A 22,899-nucleotide genomic window follows, 5' to 3' on the forward strand; every position below is an offset into this window, starting at 1 on the left:
CACTTCCTGGTACACGATATTCAGCAGTCAATTTCTCAGTCCAGGCTGATCCAGAAAGTCGATATCTTTTGGTAATTTGTTCACAATTCTTTGTGTTCTAAAAAGAAAACTGGCACGAGACTCTTGATACTGTGGGGGCCATAGGACAAAAAGTTCCGACCTATTACGTTGCTCTCCAAATAAGAATTCCAGTAACGCACTATAGTCAAAATCGTGGGCCTCAGTGAAAATTTTTAATAAATGCAACAGATTCAATATTTGGAGAAACAAGGGCACAGGTAGTAAAATAGCGACTTTCAACATGGGCATGTAATCAATATTTCTGTAATTGAATATCCCTTTCGTAACACGCTTTTGAAAAACTTCCACTAGCGGCACTAGTCGGCAGTCGATGCAGGATAGAAACCAAACATGCTTCTAAAAGTAATAATGGGCAATATCAATGATTTATATAAACAAAGCCTGGACATCCAACGCACACCTTGCGACACGTTTTTTTGGCCATCCAAAACAACAAATTAGCAATTAAATGTCTTTTCTCAGACTGATCATGGATTTTTAGCGCACTCTTGACTTAAAATTGCAAGATCTTTTACAATTGATAAACTAGTCATTGGCTCACTATAAAGATATAGGGATACTGGACTTGGTTGAAAGTTGATTACAAAGCTTTTCTTCGACGCAAACTGCATTCCAATTTTCTCTACCCAAGATTCAAATTTGAGGATATCTTCCTGCAACTCAAAGAGATCTGTATAAAAATGCTTCAAGTCTGCTGAAAGATCTGGTAGAGAGTACTCGAATTCATATGGCAGCTCATGATTCAAAACTATGAAAAATATTGGCCCTATTAAGGAGCCTTGTGGCAGCCCACTCTGGACTGTCAATGAGTTCGACTCCACTCTATCAAATTTAACAAACTGACGACAATTTGATAAATAACTTTCGATGCCTCGATGAAGCTGGCCTCTGATATCAAAAGCGTACAATTTAGTCAACAGTAACTTGTTTGGAACCTTGTTGGACGCTTTTACAAAATCAATGTAGAACTTTCACGCTGTTTCTAGCTTCTCCATACATTTGTTGACAGTTTCCAAGTAAGGGAGGAGATTTGTGAAGATAGATAGTTTTTTGTGAAACCATGCTGGCAAATATTCAACTTGGTGATACAGTGACTATAGGTGCCGTCGTAGATACATTTTTCAAGAATTTTGGAAGCAATATTCAAAAGAAAAACGAGCCTGTAATTGCTAGCTTCGGTAGGTATTTCTGATTTGAGCAGTGGTGAGATAGAACCAAACTTTCAAAATGAAGGAAAAATTCCAGTGCGTTTGATAATTTTGAAAAGGAAAGAAAAAGAATTAGAGATAGACTGACTTATGTGGCGGAAGAAACAAGGAGGAATAGAGTCCGGACCTCTTGTCTTTGTTTCATCGAGGCTGTTTAGAACCAATTCAATTTTTGCAGACGTTGTTTTAAAAATTTGTCGAATACCAACCGAACAGTTATTTCAAAAATATTCAAGGAAGCCAGTGTCAAAAGAGTCCTTCGAAGAGAACACAGACTGGAACCATTCATTCATTAAATTTACTTTGTCATGATCTGTAACGGCGAACATATCTTTGTGGCACAGTTTGGACGGTATTGATGATTATGACTTTAAAATTCTGAAGAACTTGAAGAGCTTGTTTGTATCTCGTGTTTGACTCAATTGCTCTAGATAAGAAGAAAGGTCATACTCAAGAGCCAAGGTAAGCTGTCGTTCAATTTGCTGCATAAAGAACTTGCGATATTCAGAGGGAAGAGAAGTGTATTGCTTTTTTTCTTGTCTCAAGGATCTTCATAGGATGCGAAATTGACGAAGATACCCAAGAAGGCAAAACTTTTCGATGAATAGTTCGCCTAGGAACGAATTTGCCAACGATATTGTTGATGCAGGCGTACCAATTGTTTGTTCCTATATCTACGTTCAGGTAACAAACAGGTTCGAAGGGGTTGTCCCGAATGAACTGAGCAATGGCTGTGTAGTCTGCTCTGTTGAAACTGTAAAAACATTCAAAGGCTTGTTTTGGTGTTGTGAGAGTTGCCTCAAAAGAAAACGCAATTGCATGCACGATGATCAGATATGTTATAAATACTTTCAAATGCCGTGTCGTAGTCCAACTCCAGCGCCGGGAAATTGCTCGCAAAAATTCAATATATTGGATATAGTTTTCGCCAGAAATTTCCCTGTGCTTTGATAAGCGGGTAGGAACATTCAGGAGCTGTTGAAAGTTGTTTTCATCCAACAAATCGAGCACTGTTTGCTCGAAATCTTTTTCACTGAACTGTGAAATCCAATGGGTCTTTGGAAATTTTAATTCTCCGCAAATGACGAGCGATGAAGATTTGATGTAGACTTTTTATCTGCGATTAATTTGAACAAAATTTTCAGCCTTCCATGTGTAAGAACTAGATTCATGAGGGTTATAATAAACTCAAACTAAAAACTGTAAAGGAAAGACTGTTTTTAGAACCAATAAACAGTAGTCGCACCCATCAAACTCTATTCGTTCACATGTCAGCTTCTTTCGCACAGCTGACATAACACCAACCTTACTTGTGGGCATGCTGGTAGACTTTCTGTCACCCCGGAAAATTTTATAATTTTTGAGAAGGAGATTCTCATCCGGGACATCGTGTGTTCGAAAAGTTTCCGTAATACACAAAAATTGATGACTTGTGAGGGTGACAGCGTTTGAGAAAATTATCTTCTCATTCAATACTCAATAAGCTTTTTACATTTAAAACTCTTCCAGATATAAGAGTTAGTCACTTCTGCTCCGCCAAGTGGACGACGACATATCCATTGTACAGAACAAAATTAAAATATTTAGGGTTTTCTCTCGCCACTCCAGAATATAAAAATTCTCTGGGCTCTTTCATAAAAGCATTTTCTCTTAATATCTCGTCTCTCGTTAATGCACGTCGAATATAAATACAGTCCTTTTCCAACACGTCTCTATTTGTTTCTGCTCTAGCAAGAATTAGTCTTGCATCCCAATTGTTTTTGACCTCAGCAAAAGTCACTCGAGGCTTATCAGCATGAGCTTTGAACTTGTCATAACTTCCGAGTTTGTGTAAATTCACAAACTCTGCTTTGATCTCAATTTTTCCAAAGATTTTGTTTATCTTCAGCTGGGCCTCCAGGGCGTCTTCATATTTGTATATGTTCACCTCTTCTTTCATCCCTTGATTTTGCAAAGAATTCGAGATGTTATGATCATTTCCAGCACTAATGTGGACTATACTGACAAAACTTTTTGAATCTAGTATACTCAATTCTGAATGCGATGATACTGTGTTTCGCAAAACTCGATGAAATTGTGGTTTGCAAACAACATAGAGACTTGAGATCCCAAGTGTTATATGAGATCAAATGTTATGGATGCGGATCCATCTATGTTGGGAAAACAAGCCTGCATGTTACCACAAGGATATCAGAACATCAAAAGAAGGAATCACAGTTGGGTCAACATCTGGTTGAATGTTGTGTCGCCACGAATGACATTGAATGGAAAATTCTGGACACCTGTCGGGCAGTAGAAAACCTAATGACTATCGAAGACGTATAAATCAGCAAGCAGCAGCCGGCACTAAACACATGTGATGAAAATAGGGGGTGGGAAATCACGCTAAAGTTATAATTCAAATCATAATTTTGACTAGATAAGGATACAAAGGGCAAAAAACATATTGTGCATGACAAAACGAAATTTGCAAAACCCCCACAAGAAGGATACTTAGGGTTAGGGCATATTCGGAATAACCCTAGAAATACAAAAACATGGCCAAAATTAAAAAATCCTGAATAAGAATGTTTTCAAAGAAATTGATAACAGGTTTAAATACGAGGTGTAAATAGGCTAAATTTTGTTCGTTTGAAAACAATTTTGATTGAAATTTTTTAAAATATTTCCTAGAATTGTGTTAATGGTCGTCTCAGACAAATGTAAATACATATTCATTTTATCCGTTAACAGTTTTTGAAACAGTTTTAACGTGACGATGAACGTAAAGTTCAAAAACGTTTGCTTTAAATATCGGAAGTAATTCTGATTTGACAAATTGGTTTCTTTTACGAAATTGTGTTTGTAATGAGAGGCTCAATAGCATGAATGATACTATCCTGTTTCATTGTAGTCTCTATTATCCTTTGAATCTCCTGAACACCCAAGTTGATCTGCAGATCAAAGCAACTGGTTCTGTTTTTCTGCGCTCAGTAGTTGGGACAGGGTTTCACGGAGTAGGCCAACCACGTACTCCTTTCTCATGTTCGAGAACAGCATGAGCACCTCGTCTTTATTGTGGATCAGCTCGTCCGCAGTGGGGTAGTAGTCCTTGCACAACTAGGAGTTGAGTCTGAGGCTTTGGGGACCACCAGTTTGATTATCAGCCATATTATCGATGTAGATCATTTCTATCGTCATTAGTTTTTCAACCCCGCGACATGCATCAAGAATCTCCCATTTTACGTTATGCGTTGTACCACAACATTCAAGAAGGTGTTCTTCAACAGGGGAATCCTTCTTTTGATGCTCTGAAATTCTAGTGGTAACATGTCGGCTGGCTTGGCCAACATAGTTGCAACTGCATCAATTACATGTAACTTTATATACCACATGGGATTTCAGATTCTTATCAAAATGTGATTATAGTGTGGGCAAGCAAGTTCTTAGCTTTCTTGTTGTGAAAATGATTTGAATATCACACAATTTTTGTCGGTTTGATTTTTAACGGGCCCAGAAAAGGCGAGAGAATACAAAATTTTAGTAATTTTGTGAAATGTTAGAACTGTACTCCAGTGACGAGGTACCTGAGATTCCGAGGTCAGCTATGAAGAGCCTTTTGAGACTAGCCGTAACGAATGTTCACTTTATGTGTAATAAAATGTGGTACACTCAATCGGACGGTTTAGCAATGGGTGCTTCGCTGGGGGTAATTTTGGCAAATTTGTGGATGAAATGCTTTGAAAAATCTTTGCAGAAACCAAAAAAGGGAAGCGAGATCAAAACACCTGACTCAAAGGTGATATGCGTTGACTGTAACCGACGCGTTACTTTCCGAGGGAAAGGAGTCGAGTGCAAATCATGCAAACATTGGATTCATACAGAATGCCAAGGTATCACTGACACAGAATATCAGACCATGCAGGAAATTGTTTGGATCTGTTCCTATTGTGCAGAAAAAGGTAGAAAAGAGGACACACTGGAGTTGAAATTATTCAAGAGGTATGTGAATGACATAGTATGCACGGTAAAGGGGAACCCTCTAGATTACCTTGAGTATGCAAATTCTCTTTACAAGAACTTACAATTCACTCTTGAGACAGCAAACGGAAGTGGAGACCTGGCATTCCTAGATCTAAACAAAAACCTAAACGAAGATAGAAAAATCAGCTGTCATTGGTATCAAAAATCAACTGATACCGGCATAATCCTAAATTTCCGTAGCTGTGCACCGTTACAACTTAAGAGAAATGTGATTCAAGGGACTGTGCATACGATTTTTAATGCGACCAGTGACTGGCAATCCTTTGATGTAGCTCTTAAGAAAAATCAAGAGATCTGGACTGAAAATCAATACCCAACGGAGTGGTCCTCCAGTATTGTTAATGAGACGTTGGATAAAATAGTCACGAAGGAAAAGGTTACAGCAAAACCACCCCAAAATGAACACCATCTTAAAAAAGTTAAAAGTCTTAACAATAGGGAGCCTAAACTTAGGTTTTTTTGTTCAATACAGAGGAAATATCACTCAAAATTTTGCAAGTAGACTGAAAAAATTTTGTGATATTCAAATCATTTTTACAACAAGAATGCTAAGAACTTGCTTCCCCACCCTATAATCACCTTTTGATAAGAATCTGAAATCCCATGTGGTATATAAAGTTACATGTAATTGATGCAGTTGCATCTATGTTGGCCAAACCAGCCGACATGTTACCACTAGAATTTCAGAGCATCAAAAGAAGGATTCCCCTGTTAAACAACACCTTTTTGAATGTATTGGTGCAACGCATGACGTAAAATGGGAGATTCTTGATGCATGTCGCGGGGTTGAAAAACTAATGACGATAGAAGCGATCTACATCAAAAAGCTGAAACCGCAATTAAATACGCGCGATGAATATCGGGGGAGGGAATTGACAGTGAAGTACTAGTTCAAATACAAAAATTTGACTTTTGAAATTCAAAAAATATTCTGGTACATGTTAATTCGAAATTTTGTCAACCCCAAAAAGTAAATAACAAAAACAGATAGGAATGAAAGTAAAAATCCCGTTTCAGGAATAGAAAGCATTTTACCCGGAATTTTCATAAAATCCGGAATATAAAATGAATTGATTTTAGTGTAATAAGTGTAAATGAAATGTTGTAAATGTGATTTTAACTGTAAATACTTTCAAAAATTCGATGTTATTTTAACTCATTTCTTAGAATTATAGTCAAAGAGAAGTTTATATACTTTGTAAATGATTTCATTTAATTTTTAAAAGAACATGGAAAAAGTGAACATGGATGGTGGTTTGGCTTTTCTTGACATTAAGTAAATTGATAACAGATGTAAATATGTGTTGTAAATAGGCTAAATATTGTACATAAGGAAAAAAAAGCAAGACTAAATCTAATGATAAGCCAACTATTTTTCTACAATACAGAGGCAACCTCACTCAAAACTTCGCAAGCAAATTGAAGAAACTATGCGAATTGCAAGTAGTTTTTACAACGCGAAAATTAAGATCGTGCCTCCCCACCCTGAAATCATCCTTTGATAGAGATCTGAAATCCCACGTGGTATATGAAATTAAATGTAATGGATGCGGATCCATCTATGTTGGGCAAACAAGCCGGCATGTTACCACAAGGATAACAGAACATCAAAAGAAGGATTCACAGGTGGGTCAACATCTAGTTGAATGTCGTGGCGCCACGAATGACATTGAATGGAGAATTCTGGACGCCTGTCGGTCAGTAGAAAAACTAATGATCATCGAAGCTATATATATCAGCAAGCTGAAGCCGGCACTAAACACACGCGACGAATATAGGGGGAGGGAACTCACGCTAAAATATTAGTTCAAATCATAATTTTGACTAAATGTGAATGCATAGGGCAAAAAACATTTTGTGCATGACAAAACGAAATTTGCAAAACCTCCACAAGAGGGATACTTATGGTTAGGGCAAATTCGGAATAACCCTAAAAATACAAGAACATGGACAAAATCGAAAAATCCGGAATAGGAATGTTTTTAAGTAAATTGATAACAGATGTAAATATGTGTTGTAAATAGGCTAAATATTGTACATAAGGAAAAATTTTCGATTGAATTTTTTAGAATGTTTCCTAGAATTGTTTTAATTGTCATCTCAGACAAATGTAAATACATATTCATTTTATCTTTTAACAATTTGTAAAACAGTTTTAACCTGACGATGAACGTAATGTTCGAAAACGTTTGTTTTAAGTATTGGAAGTAATTTTAATTTGACAAATTGGTTTCTTTTACATTAATTTTTAAACCTGACGATGAACGCAATGTTCGAAAACGTTCGTTTTAGTTAATCAATTTAAGTTTTAATTGACAATTACTTCTCTGCAGCCATATTATTATGAAACTATTAAATAATGAGCTACCAACCATGAGCTTCCAACGTCTTGGAACATGAGCTTCCAACGTCTTTGAATTTTTGTGAGAACGTTTCTTTTCTGCTGGACATTAATCTTTAAGTGATAGTCCTCGACCATTTGGGTGACGCCACGGGCCTTGTCTCAATTCAGCAGGAGCTTTTTTCAAGTCTACGCGTTAGTACAGCGCACGCACTCTTCGGCAATCATTAGACAATTACGGTTTTTTTTGTCTAGATGCGCTTTTCCGTCTTGCTCGTGTATCATATCAAGCAAGTCATAACCTATAGCCGCATTAAGGCCTCCCAGAATCACCTTTTTGAGGATGTATTAATCTATGGAACCTCACTTTCACGCATGCATCTAATTCATCCCACTGCTCCGATTATTATATCTCATCTGCCATTTCAATGGGAGGTGTTATCTTCAGCCTTTCACTCTACGCCTAGATAGTAGCATTTCTTGCTGATGCTGCTTTGTAGTCAATTCTTATTGCCTCTTCAGATTGATGCAAAGTACCAATTCCAGCAGTAGTCTTTTAGGCATCAGGTGGGACTCCTCTATTTAAAAAAGTGTAATAACAGTTTTGGCTTTCGGGTCTTTCCCATTATAGCCCCCCCCCCCCCATGAAATTATAGCGCCCCATTATGGTATAATTACCATGATGGGGGCGGGCTATAGATTATCTGACCACTAAGCTGGGGGGGGGGGCTATAATGGGAAAGACCCGGGCTTTCTTCCAGACCACGCAGGTGTTATTAATTCTAGGTAACCAAGATTAAATTTTCGTGACCGCATCGTATAGTTCAATTGATTCAATGGCAGTTTATTATGATGACTTCTACAGTTTCAATGCATGAGCTTCGGAACAGGTGTTCCATTCTCTGAGACTCTGTAGGGCTCCTTCAACATTAAGTGCATTTTACAGAGGGCTGGCTATTTCCTTAGACTAATCCATTGGCCAAATCATGCTCGCTCAAAAGAAGCCAAAGAAACCTACAAATATTACGAGGTAATTAAAATCTCAAATATGAACAACGAATTTTGGAAATTGAAAAGAGTTCGTGTTGGTTTTGTTCTGCTCGTTTTAACTGCATGGGAGGCGCAGGGCTCTTTGCAACATTTAAAATCTCTAAAAGAAAAGACGGAACATACTCGGACGCAATAATATACCTTCGAAGATACGTTTCGCACTACCATGCGGCGCAATTAGCTGTCTGAGGCTGCCGCGGTACGAAACGAGTAACTGATGTTGATAATACCTATAATGTTGTTGTGCGGCAGGAAGGCTAGACTGCTAATTCGTGTAGTATTAATTCAACCTTCGGACGCGGCTTCTAGAGCCTAGCATATTGATGTAAGTTTAAAATGCAATGCGTTTTTGCGGTAAATTTATATACGCTGCTGTGATATTTCATAATTGGGGCTCACTGTTCCGTCAATTGAGTGGATCATACCCCCTTTTTAGATTTTAGAGTCTTGAATGGGCCGTGTTCTTGTAGATTTCTGAAAAATCATTGAAATTCTTGTTTCTGTTTGGGTGATCTTATTTCGGATATTTTCCGTTTGTGCCCCCAGTACGTTATGCACCCCCCAATATTAGAGCAAGTGTCATTACATAGTAAATCGTTATGTAAAAATGTTTCACGTGCATGGGCGGTGTAAATAATATGCACCCACTAAACTGGGTGGGCACAAACGGAAAAGATCCCTTATTTCTTTATCCCAAAAACGGAACTTTTAACGTATATGAAAAACCGAAATATTGCGTTTGTGCCCCCAAGCTGAATTGGTGCATATCATTTGCACCCAAGCACACGAGCCATAGTGATGTTTTAGGTTTTTCCACGTGCTCTGTACCGGGGGCTGCATAGCGTACCTAGTAAGGCTGACAAACAAAAGGTCCGAAATAACACTTCGATTGATTTATAACTGGGATCTTTTCCGTTTGTGCCCCCCCCAGTACGTTATGACCCCCCCCCCCCAAGTACAGAGAACGTGTCATTACATAGTAATTCATTACATAAAATTATGGCACGTGTTTCGGGGGGTTGCAAATAAAATGCACCCACTAAGCTGGGGGGGGGGGGGGGGACAAACGGAAAAGATCCAATGACTGATTTTCTTCCCTGCTAAAGCTGTCATAAGAGACAAGTAAGTTTGTCTTAAATTCGACAAATCTTGTAAAAAAACGAGCGTTTGTGAGAATGCCTAATTGTTGTGATAAACTTATTAAATAGTGAATTGATTGAAAGTCCGGACAACTGGAATTGGGTAGCCGCTTATCAGAGAGGATGTCAGTAGCCGGCATTGTATGTTTATGAAATGGTTTATATCATTCGTGCAAGTTCACTGAGAAATACGATTCAAGGACTCCCATATCAACAGAAGAGGCCACTATTCGGAAGCTTCTATCATCTTGGTGGTTTGAGTTTCAATACAAGAAACCCAATCAAACACAAAGTTTTGCAATCCTACCTAGACGCAGGAGGTGCCCTTGAAAGAACAAAAAGGTTAGTGATTTGGCACGACGTTATCAATAATACGCGAACACCTCACAAGAAAACAGAAGCCTGTCCCATATCAGAATTATTATCAATTCTCCAAAAGTACAAAACCCGTATCGAAGCCATTGTATATATTCAACGTTTTGGAGCTCCTCAGGCTCTCAGCCAGTTGAGGTCAACTGGAATCGTAGTTATCGAAGCATTCAAGCAGCTCATATCACACCGAAATAGAAAGAACGCCACGTTAATTAACGATTTAAGTCAACTCCATCCGTCAGTCAATTCGGTAGCCCGTCTACTGTTCGTGGTTTGGAAGAAAAGAACTGAACTAAAAAATTTTGGTCCCAAGCAATTCAAAAATTTTAGGCAGATGCCCAAAAAGAACAAGCCCTCAAAGAAGCAACGACAGAAAAAGAAACAACAGGCATCTTAAGTAAGTACTCTGTGTTCATACTGAGCCTTCTAGATCCTTTTTTGGTGGGGAGGCGAGGTTTGAGCATTTGTACTTGCGACAATGCCTGAAGGCACATGCTCTAGTAATCAATCTACCAAGTATCCATGCGGAGAATGTAAAAGCGAATGTAAGGACTCATGTCTTTCGTGTTTTGCCTGTGGCACATGGTATCATTCAGGAATGTGTTCTGGTATAGCTGCCAGTATTTTAAGTTCGCTAACAAAGCAAAGTGGTTTAATTTGGTTATGCAAAAATTGTCAAGAAAGTGCAAAAAGCAAATTGAAAGGAACTGATCAAAACTTTGAGATTCACTCAAAACTAACACAAACTGAGAACAATACAGGGACTGCCGAAAGCAATTGAAAAAGAGATTGAGATCAAATTAAAAATTCTCCAGAATAATTTCGAGGCAAAATTGGATAAGCTAATTGAGAACCAAGAGAAGCCAGCATTGCCTAAACCAACTTACCACACTCCAATTTTTCGAAGTATAATGCGAGAAACTCTAGAGCAGCAAGAGAAGGAAAAAATTGAGATTGAAAAACGGGAACAAAAAATCGTACTTTTTAGAGTACCGGAAAGCACAAAGGATAGCCCGGAGAATAGACAAAAAGACGACATCGAGTTATCTCCGATTTTTGTATAAACGGTCTAAGCTGCAATCTGCCTGAAATACAGAAAGCTATAAGGTTGGGCGAACCTCCCTCGCCAACAGATCAAATCAGAAGAAATAGACCTGTGAAATTTGTCCTGAGAGACAGAACTGAGAAAGAAGAAATCTTCAAATCCCTCAAAAACTTGAAAACTGCAGTTCCTTCCTACAGAGGATTAGGCGTCTCCCATGACTACTCTAAAGAAACGAGAGAACTCACAAAATTGAAGCTATCTGAAGCACGCGAAAAGGACGGCCAAAATGCAGAGCGCTACATGTATTTCATTAGGGGACCTGCCTCAAGACTTGAAGTCCAGCGTAGGAAAAGAAAATACATACCTCAGTCTGAATCTGAAGATGACGGCTTCTGACTAAGAGGCTCGCTCAAGCTGCTCCTACTAAATGTTAGAAGCTTACTTAATCTACAAAAGCGACTTAAACTAGTTGATTTTGTCTTGAAACACTCATTTGATTTGTTACTACTAACCGAAACATGGCTTACAAGCGACATCAAGAGCTCAGAACTGCTCCTATCTCAATATAATGTAGTTAGGGCTGATAGGAAGTCAAAGAACGAAAAATCTAAGCAAGGAGGATGTCTGATAGCAGTATCAAACAACGTCAGCTTTACTGAAGTAGATATTCACCACCTTTCAGAGGCAATTCGAGAATCTCTGGTAGTTATTAAACTAAACCAACCTGACCCAGCCGTAATGGCTCTTTTTTTATAAACCACCAAAAGGAAGCCCCTATAGATCTCAACAAAACGATATTGATGCTATTTTTTGCCTTCTATCAGTTTTCGCTAATCAAAAAATTCTCTTTGCTGGTGATTTTAACTTACCCGGGATAGATTGGGACATATACCAATCAAATTATGCTTATGAAGACTGTTTTGTGAACAAACTTATTGACGCTAATTTCAAGCAATGTATTAGTTTCAATGCCACCAAGTCATCCTGTTTAGACTTAGTCCTAGCCAATGATGAAGGTTTGATAACTTCAATCAACAGATTAGACGATTTAGAAGACTACTCTGACCATTTTCCGATACAAATCGGAAATATCTGGTACATCAAGAGGGCCTCAAAAGAAACAAGAAGTATACTATAGCTATTGCAATTGTGATTTTGATTACCTAAATGAGCTCATTGCAAACAATCCCTTTGACCCCTACTGTTACAGCAGCATAGATAAAAACAGATTTGTGTTACGAATGGATCTTTCATCTGATAGAAAAAAACTACGCCTAGAAGAACTTGACGGAGACAAGAGCTTCCGCCGTAGGTATCATCTGAAACATCGCACAAATTAAACAAATTCAGGACACTAAGACGTAAATCGGAACGTTGCATGAATTTCTCTCCTTACCTAGCCACCCAATTAATAGAACTAGAAAAGCATTGTGCTAACCTGCAAGAAAGAGACCGACAATAATACGAAGAAGAACTAATTTCAAGCGGAAACAGATCTAGAATTTTCAAATATTTGAAAGGTTTCCAGAAAGAGAAATTCACACCAAAAATTGTACATCTTGACTGGAATTCCGTTGCACAAAACAGCAAAGAAAAAACGGAGTTATACAACGCGTATTTCTCATCAGTAGTTACTGATGAAAGTTATGAACAGATTGATGCTCCACCTCTTCTCGAAGCTGGTGGACAGAAAATAAACTTTACCGAGAAGGAGATCACCAAAGAACTGGAAATGCTGGTTGTCACAAAAAGTAGAGGCGCAGATGGCATTCCCGCAATTCTGCTTAAGAAAACTGCAAAAACTGTTTCCAAATCGATTAAAAGTCTGTTCAACAATATTGGAAGGTTACACAGTGTTCCCGGTTCATGGAAGCATGGTTTGGTCTCACCAATCTTCAATGATGGTAATAAAAGTGAAGTGAAAAATTATAGACCTGTCACACTGCTCAACATCATATCCAAAGTTTTGAAAAGTTAGTCTTGAAGTTTTTCTCAGAACATTCGTTGAACAGCATTACATCCAGTCAATTTGGTTTTGTACCGCGGAGGTCTGTAATCCTGCAGCTTATCTTGAGTCTGTCCAATATCTTTGAGAATCTTAGTGCATCAGACGGGTTCTGTTTCCTACTGCAGTTTGATTTCTCTAAGGCCTTTGACAAAATAAAGCATTCAGTTTTGATGAAGAAATTAGCAAGGATGAATATACCACGAAGTCTCTTTTTACTTATTAAAGATTTTCTGACTGGCAGAACAAAAAGCGTAAATGTTGACGGCTACCAATCTGAGAAACGTCTGGTCTCTTGCGGAGTTCAAGGCTCTGTACTGGGACCTATCCTTTTACTGATCTACATTAACGACCTGCCAAATGTAGTCTTTTCGTCTCGGGCACTCTTGTTTGCAGATGATTTAAAACTTATCCATTGTTCCAAAAATGACAGTCTAGACAAGCTGCAAGTTGATCTAAACAATCTCCACAACTGGACTGTCCAAAACTGCCTCCTTTTCAATTACAAAAAGTGCTCTTTTATACAATTTGCTTTCGGGAGTCGTGTCGAGGAGGTTGTACTCTCTCTAGAAAATAACTTGATCCAAGAGAAGAGGGCCGTTAAAGATCTTGGGCTAACTATACTCGACACCCTAAATTGGATAGAAAATGTGAGGAATCGAATAGCGAAAGCAATGAAGGTGTTTTATCTCATTCGAAGGAACACCAGCTGCAGAATTCACATGAAAACTAAGGTTCACTTATATAGAGCTATTAGAAGCCCGACATTAATGTTTGCATCTGAATGCTGGGAGCTAAAGCGAAACGAGTATCAAATTTTAGAGCGGTTTAATAAAAAGGTCATGAAATGGATGACAAACAGAAATTGTTACAAAGAAGCTATTGTTCAAAGCAATATACTGCCACCACTCTACTTTAAAGTCCTAAAAGATCTTCTACTTATTAGCAGCATAGTGTCAGGAAAGTACGATGTTGACTTGCGCAACTATTATGTTATTCAATGGGCCGGAAGAAGATCTAGGGTTATTCTGCCAGAGATTCGATACGAAGCGCAGAGACTCAATTTTTGGTATAGAACTGGATTTCGGGTGAACATCATCCAAGGAAAATTAACTTTTTCGACAACAATAATTTGAAAGGAAGACTTCTAGAATTAATGTGGAAATTTTTCGATGAAAACGGCTGAGAATAATTTCTGTAGTTGGATCTTTTTGTGCCTGTGCCAGAACTGTCATGCAAATTCTACGTTATATATCCGGGACTTATACTCCCCGTGAAATTGTCACAAAGTCATAATAATAATAATAATAATAATAATAATAATAATAATAATAATAATAATAATAATAATAATAATAATAATAATAATAACAATAATAATAATAATAATAATAATAATAATAATAATTATTATTATTATTATTATTATTATTATTATTATTATTATTATTATTATTGAGGTCGTATCATACAATGATAAATGTATGATGCGCCCTGGCCGGTTTTGAAATATCATTGTATGATACGCCCTCGGCCAACCCCGAGCCGACTACTTTTTTGAATGAAATTTTGAACATAGATTAGGATATTAGGCCCAATTTCATCGACAGAAAAAAAATTTGAGCCCCAACGGTGCTCAAAAAATATTAAGAATTATTATTACTAAAAAAAATTATTAAGGGCGCATCATACAAAAAAATTGTCTGAGGTGATTTTTTTGTGAAAAACTTCCTATTTATTCCCACAAAAGTCACAACAGGGCTTTCTACTGGGCTTTGGGGTTTCACTCCTTGAAACAGCATGTTCCTATGGTAGTAGCGATGTTATTAAGTGAGTTTTTATTGTTGAAAACACATCATTCATTTAGTTTTAACTGTGCTTTTCTGATCGAAGCACGCCCTTATAAGTCAGGAAACCTGCTGTTGGCGATAGTTTTGGGTCATAATTCCAATGCAAATCTTCGGATGTAAAACTGAACTGATTTTGACAAAAATTTTTGATTTTAGTTCAAAATCGAATATTTTGTTTCAGAAATTTTTTACAATAGTTGATTTTTCACTCAAAGAATTGTGTTTACTTGATGAACTGGATAACTCAATTACCGTTGCTACGCTCAGTTCACTCATTGAACCTAAACAGAGAAACGAGAAGCATAATTTGCCGAGTTTTGATAAAGTGGACAAAGATGACGTAGAGATATATCTCTATGCAGATCAAGATAATTTTTTTGTAAAAATTGTTTTGTTTAAAAAAAATTGGATTGTTTGCCACAGATTCAATTCAGAAGGATGGCTCTGTTTTGTTCTACCGGGGAACGAGGTTCAGCAGAGACGAATACTTCAAAAAACTTATTGAGTCCGAATTCGCAGATGAAAAAATTTTTACTGATGAAAAATGATTTGTATAGACATATAACAGTGATGTTGCTTTGGCAACGGCGGTTATCGCTCGGTATACCAACGATGAGCAAAAAAGACCGAATTTTAAAGTAAAAAGCTACGTTTCGCGAGACAGATTGCCGAATGTCCAGTTTATCGCATTGAGAAAAGTGGGAATAACCTTTTTTTAAAAAATCGGGCTGTATAGTGCGACCTAATAATTAAAATTAATTTTTTCCAAAAGTGTTCAAAAACAGCCCTTTTTTAGAAAGGAGCTCTAAAGTAGGCCTTTTTTTTCATTCGTCAAGCAGTTCTTGGCAGTTCAGGCCTGTAGTGGTCAATTCACAAAAATTTGTATGATACGCCCTTAATAATTAAAAATTTGCCAAGCAAATATTGAAGTCAATTATTGGTGGTTTTTAGTTTTTGTGTAGGGCTGAAATTCAGCATGCAGATTTGTTTTGGGCTTGGATTAAATGCGCACACAAAACATCTGAACATTTTCAGTTCAAAAGGTGACTTTGAGGATTTCGGTGTATGATACGACCTCAATAATTCACTATGTATGATACACCCCAATAATTATTTTTGATGTGTATGATAGGCCTTTATAATAATAATAATAATAATAATAATAATAATAATAATAATATTAATAATAATAATAATAATAATAATAATAATAATAATAATAAAAATAATAATAATAATAATAATAATAATAATAATAATAATAATAATAATAATAATAATAATAATAATAATAGTAATAATAATAGTAATAATAATAATAATAATAATAATAATAATAATAATAATAATAATAATAATAATAATAATAATAATAATAATAATAATAATAATAATAATAATAATAATAATAATAATAATAATAATAATAATAATAATAATAATAATAATAATAATAATAATAATAATAATAATAATAATAATAATAATAATAATAATAATAATAATAATAATAATAATTGAGATACCGGCTCCAACTGGAACCCCTAAAACTCAATGTTGTAACCAAGTCTAAATGTACTAGTATATTTATTTATAAACTCTTATGCTATGTAACTATTATTCATTGTACATATGTAAATCTCCAATAGGAGATATGGGTTACGAGTCATTGTTAGTTGTTCACTTTATCGCCTGTCACTTAGCAGGTAACTAATCTAAACCGCGCTTTCACACTTGTGTTAAATGCAGACGAAAATAACGCCGAAAAGATACAGTCGGTTCGTGGCCAGAATAAATTCTTGAACTTAATTCTCTTCAAAATAATAAGTTGACCTTCAATACTGGAACATACACATACACAGATCCTAAGTGATCAACATCTACAATCCACAGTTATATTAGATAGATCATATCTAACTAGTGATACTAAAGTATCAGAACGAGAATACTCTCCTCTCGGAGTAGAACAACAACGACATACAGCGCGGGATCACATGGCGCAGTCATCTGTTAAAACTCCTCTCGGCGTACCCCCATTCTGGGACTCAGGGGCAAACCCAACCACAGAATGGAACACCTGGTTCGGGACACTCAAAATGGCAATAATGGCGAGGGACAACCTACAGGTTGACAAACTCTTAAAACTAAAGCCAGCAAGAACAGAATTACCCTACCCCACAATCCCAACATATGAAGAACCCTTCGACGGGGAAACAGTAGATGAAGAGAGACAAGGAGACCAGAGAAATGAACGCAGAAAAGTGGACTGGGAGAATGAATGCAAAAAACTAGAACAAAATGGCCCAATGATAGACAAACTCCCTTGGGACGAGGCAGACCTAAAGGTCAAAAGCCTCATATACCTCTCCCTGGGAGTAGAAGGAACAAGAACCTTCCACCAAAGAAATCCGCACTCCAAAATAGAGCGGTGCTCCACTAACGAACTAGTGCATGAACTAACAATAACATTCACCCGGCCACGAAACAGAACATTTGACCGGTTCCAATGCTTTAAAACAATGCAGCAGCCAAATGAATCCTTCGAGACATTCTACAGCCGCCTGCGAGAACAAGGAGCACACTGCAAATTCGAACACCTCGAAGAAGACCTGATAAAAGACATATTCATTTCGAATATGAGAAGCTCAAACATCCAAATGGAACTTCTGTCAGAAACAAGAAGCCCACAACAAGCATTAAACTATGCCGTGAATAGAGAAAGGGGACTAGCAAACCAACAAGAAATCCTAAGATCGAACAATACAAACTGGAACACAGTCTCCTACGTCCGTACAAATAGACAAAGAACACAAAATCAAAATTCTCATCAAAAACAAAATCCACGCTGTAAATGCGGAGGAACATTCTCCCTAGCACACTTACAGACATGCCCCGCCAAATCAACGACATGCAAAATATGCAAAAAGCCAGGACACTACACATCACTATGTACAGCAAAAATGCCAGAACGACGACCACAAAACATACCACAGTCCAGCTCAACACAAAATTACAAACAACCACAAACAAGAAGAATAAGAAATATAAATCAAGAAGAAACAGAAAGCGAGCAACTAGAAGAAAGCGTGGACGCGGAAGCAGCCCTGTATATAAAAGAACTTCACGAGGACTGGCAAAATATAAACATCATACGCCCAACACAGTTCTCACCACAAAAAAACAACTTTATCAACAAAGAATCAAACGGAGAGTTCTGGGTTGAAACAAAAACCCAATCACATAAACTACAGTGGCTAGCAGACACTGGCTCGCCCCGATCATTCATAAATCAAGAGATCGCACAAAAACTCCAAAAGGAGATTCAAAACATTCGAATAGAAAAGTTTACAGAAAACACAATATACAAATGTTTCAACAACAACAATATTGAAATTGAAGGAGTGCTCATCATTGACATACAGTCAGGATCATGGACGGCAAAGAACTGCAAAGTCCTCATTGTGAAAAACAAAACAAACAACATCATGGGCAGAGACCTTCTAGCAAAACTGGGAATCACACTCAACGCTTCAAAAAACACTGGTAAGCCCATTAACTTCATATCAAATCTCCAAATGGAGAAAAACATAATAAAATGGGTATTTCAAAAATACCCACACTTATGCACTCGCCTAGGTCGTTCAAAAAACCATATTGCGAAATCAATCTTTAAATCGACGTACACTCCTTCACAACATAAAGGTAGACGAGTTCCCCTACACCTCCTCGAGAAAGTCGAAAACGAGCTTAACAAATTAATTGATGACAAACAAATCATTAAACTAGAAAAATGCTCAGACGAATTATTCATAAGTCCAGTAGTAATAACAGTCAAAAAAGACAAATCAGTGAAAATAGCTCTAGACTCCAAAAAATTGAATGATGCCATACACAAAAACAAATATCAAATGCAAAGCATCGACCACCTAATGGATTCAGTGGCAGTATACATTTCCGAACGAAAAAACAAACAAGGAAAATATTTGTTTTCGAAAATCGACCTAAAATACGCATACAGCCAAATACCATTAGACGAGAACATCAAAAAACACTGTAACTTCAATATCCTAGGAGGAAAAGCTACCGGCACATATAGATTTATCAACGGATTTTACGGGCTGACAGATATGCCAGCAACATTCCAGAAAACAATAGATAAAACACTACACGATATAAACTCCAAATTTGCGTACCTAGACGATATCTTAATAATAACAAAAGGAACACAAGCCGAACACGAAAAAGAATTAGACAAAATACTCTACAGATTAAACGAAGAAAACTTAGCCATTAACCTACAAAAATGTGAATTTGCCAAAGAGCAAATCATATGGCTCGGCTTCACAATTACTCCAAATGGAGTAACTCCAACAAAACAAAAATGTGACGCCATAACGAATCTGGATAATCCGAAAACTTTAAAACAACTCCGCTCATTCATGGGTTGTATACATCACCTCATAAAATTTAACCCTAAGCTAGCAGAAATATCAGAGCCTCTACGCCCTCTACTATCCAAAGCTAACACAAAAGCACAAAATAAACTAGATTGGAAAGAACACCATACTACAGCTTTCAATCAAATCAAGGACAAAATAAAACAGATAACAGAAAATAGACATTTCGATACGACAAAACAAACCAGGGTACGCTGCGACGCGAGTAAAAAAGGCCTCGGAGCCTGCCTGGAACAAAAATACGGCAACACCTGGGAAACAATAGCATTTGCCAGTCGATTCCTAAATAACTTAGAATCACGCTATAGTACCAATGAACTAGAACTACTAGCGGTGGTATGGTCATTGGTGCACTTCAAATATTATCTATATGGATCAGAATTCATTCTCCAAACGGATCACCAAGCGTTACTTACAGCACTCAAAGAAAATAGGGGAAACAAAACATACCAAAGTAGATTAACAAGATGGGTAGATAGACTACTACCGTTTCACTTTTCAGTTGAACACATTCCAGGCAAAAATATGGGTTTAGCCGACTATCTAAGTAGAAACCCTTCCGGAGATCCAATACCACCCTCGGAAGAAGACAAAAACTTCGTAATAAACGTCATAGACGAACTAAAATTTACTCTCATTCGCAATACACTAACTCCAAATGGAGCAATTAAAACGACCAATCAAAACGCAGACATAAAACAAGTCAAGAATGACGTAACTATATTAAAACAGATTAACAACACAGCTCAAAACGCTTTTTGCCTTAATTCGATTGAAAACAAGTTACACTCTCATTCAACATATCGTGATACATTACATCCAAACAAAATAACATCAACAAATTATTCACAATTAGTAGCCGTTACAACGCGACAAAAACCTTTGCACGATACTTTCCAAGTCCCCATAAACAAAAGATACAGAGCTCCCAATAAACAAAATCCCCCATTAGTAAAGCCTCCCCAAATGGAGAACCCCACTACTAGTAAAACATTCAAAAATTCAAGTACCCAGACAGAGTATACCACAAACAAGGGAAAGGGTTTAGACCCAATAAACCCAACCAAACATTCGGAACTCTTTACCGCTTATAACGACTTACCAACCCCACTTTATAGACTAAACTTGACTAAAGTATTTAATGAAGAACTACTATCAGAGGCGTCACAGAAAGAGCTAAAAATTATCATGGATTATGTAAAAACAGAAAATTGGGAAGATCTCAAAAAAGTTAATCCACTATTCTACAGAATTAGAAGGGACCTTTCAGTTACCCCAACAAATTGTTTACTTTACGACAACAGACTAGTAATACCTACGCGTCTAAAACAACTCGTACTGGACACAATCCACCACAACCACCCTGGCCAAGCGGGAATGCTCGCACTCGCAAAACTGATCTGGTGGCCACATATACACTCGGAAATTGTCTCAAAAGCCAAAGCGTGCAGACAATGTATAGACAAAGGTAAAAACCTCAAAGCACTAGTACCCAAAACAAATTTAGGTCAGTTACCGAGCCTAATAGAACCAAACCAGGAAACCCAAATGGATTTCGCTGGCCCCATACCATATAAAAATACTACACAGAATAACTATATTCTAGTAACAGTAGATCGTCTCTCACGATACCCTAACGCAGAACTTTTCCACAATTGCGACACAGAAACCGCAATAGACTATCTCGAACGCTACTGCAAAATACATGGTATACCACGGTCAATCCGCTGTGATCAAGCACAAGCGTTTAAGGCAAAAGAATTTGAAATATTCTGTAAAAACAGAAACATTAATCTAATACTAGCTCCAGCTGGAGATCACAGGGGAACGGGAATGGTAGAGAGACTAATCCAAACATTAAAACGTCGCTTAGCAGTCATAGATATAGACCCCATGTGGAGTTCCGAAACTCTAAGCGCTAGAATAGCGAGCATAATAGAAAACATACGCCTCATACCAAACAAAACAACAAAAGTCACACCTTTTGAGGCACATTTTGGCAGAAAACCAAACACGGAACTTTCCAATATACTAACCAAACCTTCCATCGAAAATCTATCATACAAAAAACTCATAGACAAATGTTTAGACAAGAAATTGCTACGCCACGATGCGCTGACCCAAGAAGAGTTGTGGAGAAGAGACGGCAGCTCAGAAAACGAATTGGACATCCAATACAACGCACAAAGCACGTCACCCACACCTCTGGACTCAGACGACTCTGAAAATCAACCACTGATTTACAAATCACCAAGTAAGATAACCCCTTCAGAACTACACTTCTCCATAGGAGATAAGACAACGAAAATAATATACAACAAACGCAACGTAGCGCGTAAATCTATTGCCAGAAAAACGAAAGAACCAAGAAATACCTTAGCACCCCAATGGAACATTATACAAGATGGAACCATAACAAACTATACACCACATACAATAACGATAGATACTCCACTAAGAAAGAACACAGTAGTAAGGAAAAATGATATAGCAATAGCTACAGAAACAAAACCATTACACGAAATAAAACCACGCCTAATCCACATGGTCGCCTGTAAAACAATAGGAGAATACAGAAGAAACCAAGAAAAAATTAAAAAGTTCTGTTTAGAAGAAGCCAAACAAAAGGCAAAGAATGATACGAGCGGACCGATGAGCAGTCTCCCATCAGCAAACAACTCTCGAGACATCCCAGGACCATCTCAGAGACCAGTAACAAGTGCCCCAAAAAGGACAAGATCAGACCTCGAAGCCAACATCAAACCCAAAAAGAGGACTTGCAAAAAAGAGCCAATGAAGACAAAATGGTCAAAGGAGAAAGTATTCAAATTAGCAACAAAGAACCAAAGAGAGCAACAACAACCTAAAGGAAACAAGAAGCCAAGAAACAAACAAAGCACGCCATTCCATAGCTTTAACGAAAAAGCTAAACAGGCAGCACTGAAACAATCAATGGCAGCCTCCACACGGAGACTCCCTTCGTCAATTTCAGACACCGACACAAATAGGTCATTCTTAATCTTCAACACTCCAACCCCTCAGCCACCATCAATCCAGATCTACAATGTCGACGCCGACATACCCGGGACCCCCCCATTCGAGGTCATAACCAGTAACGACCCCTTGGACTTTATGGAGACCAGCAATTTGAGCCCAACAACACAAAGTCCACAGATAACCGCATCAACATCACTGGATACTAACTACATGAGAAACGACAACCAAGATATAGAGTTCAACAAATCAACCAAGAAACTAGACAAAATTGTCAAGAAAATTAACACGATCAACGCAGGGAAAGAAGAGAAAGAACAAATAGAGTCTACTA

The 22,899-nt window shown here is 37.4% G+C and overlaps 1 protein-coding gene across 1 annotated transcript in view; it reads left to right on the top strand.

The window, feature by feature from the left end:
- Positions 1–9,882: 9,882 nt before the first annotated feature.
- The window catches only part of LOC142335862 (coiled-coil domain-containing protein 77-like), a 385,771-nt gene continuing 372,754 nt past the window's right edge, over positions 9,883–22,899 (top strand). Inside the window, exon 1 of the mRNA XM_075384192.1 lies at positions 9,883–9,909. The gene's annotated coding sequence lies outside the window, so the exon portion shown is untranslated. The remainder of the gene's footprint in view (positions 9,910–22,899) is intronic.

The sequence above is a fragment of the Convolutriloba macropyga genome, chromosome 3 (genome assembly GCF_964194025.1).
Source record: "Convolutriloba macropyga chromosome 3, txConMacr16.3, whole genome shotgun sequence".
NCBI lineage: Eukaryota > Metazoa > Xenacoelomorpha > Acoela > Convolutidae > Convolutriloba > Convolutriloba macropyga.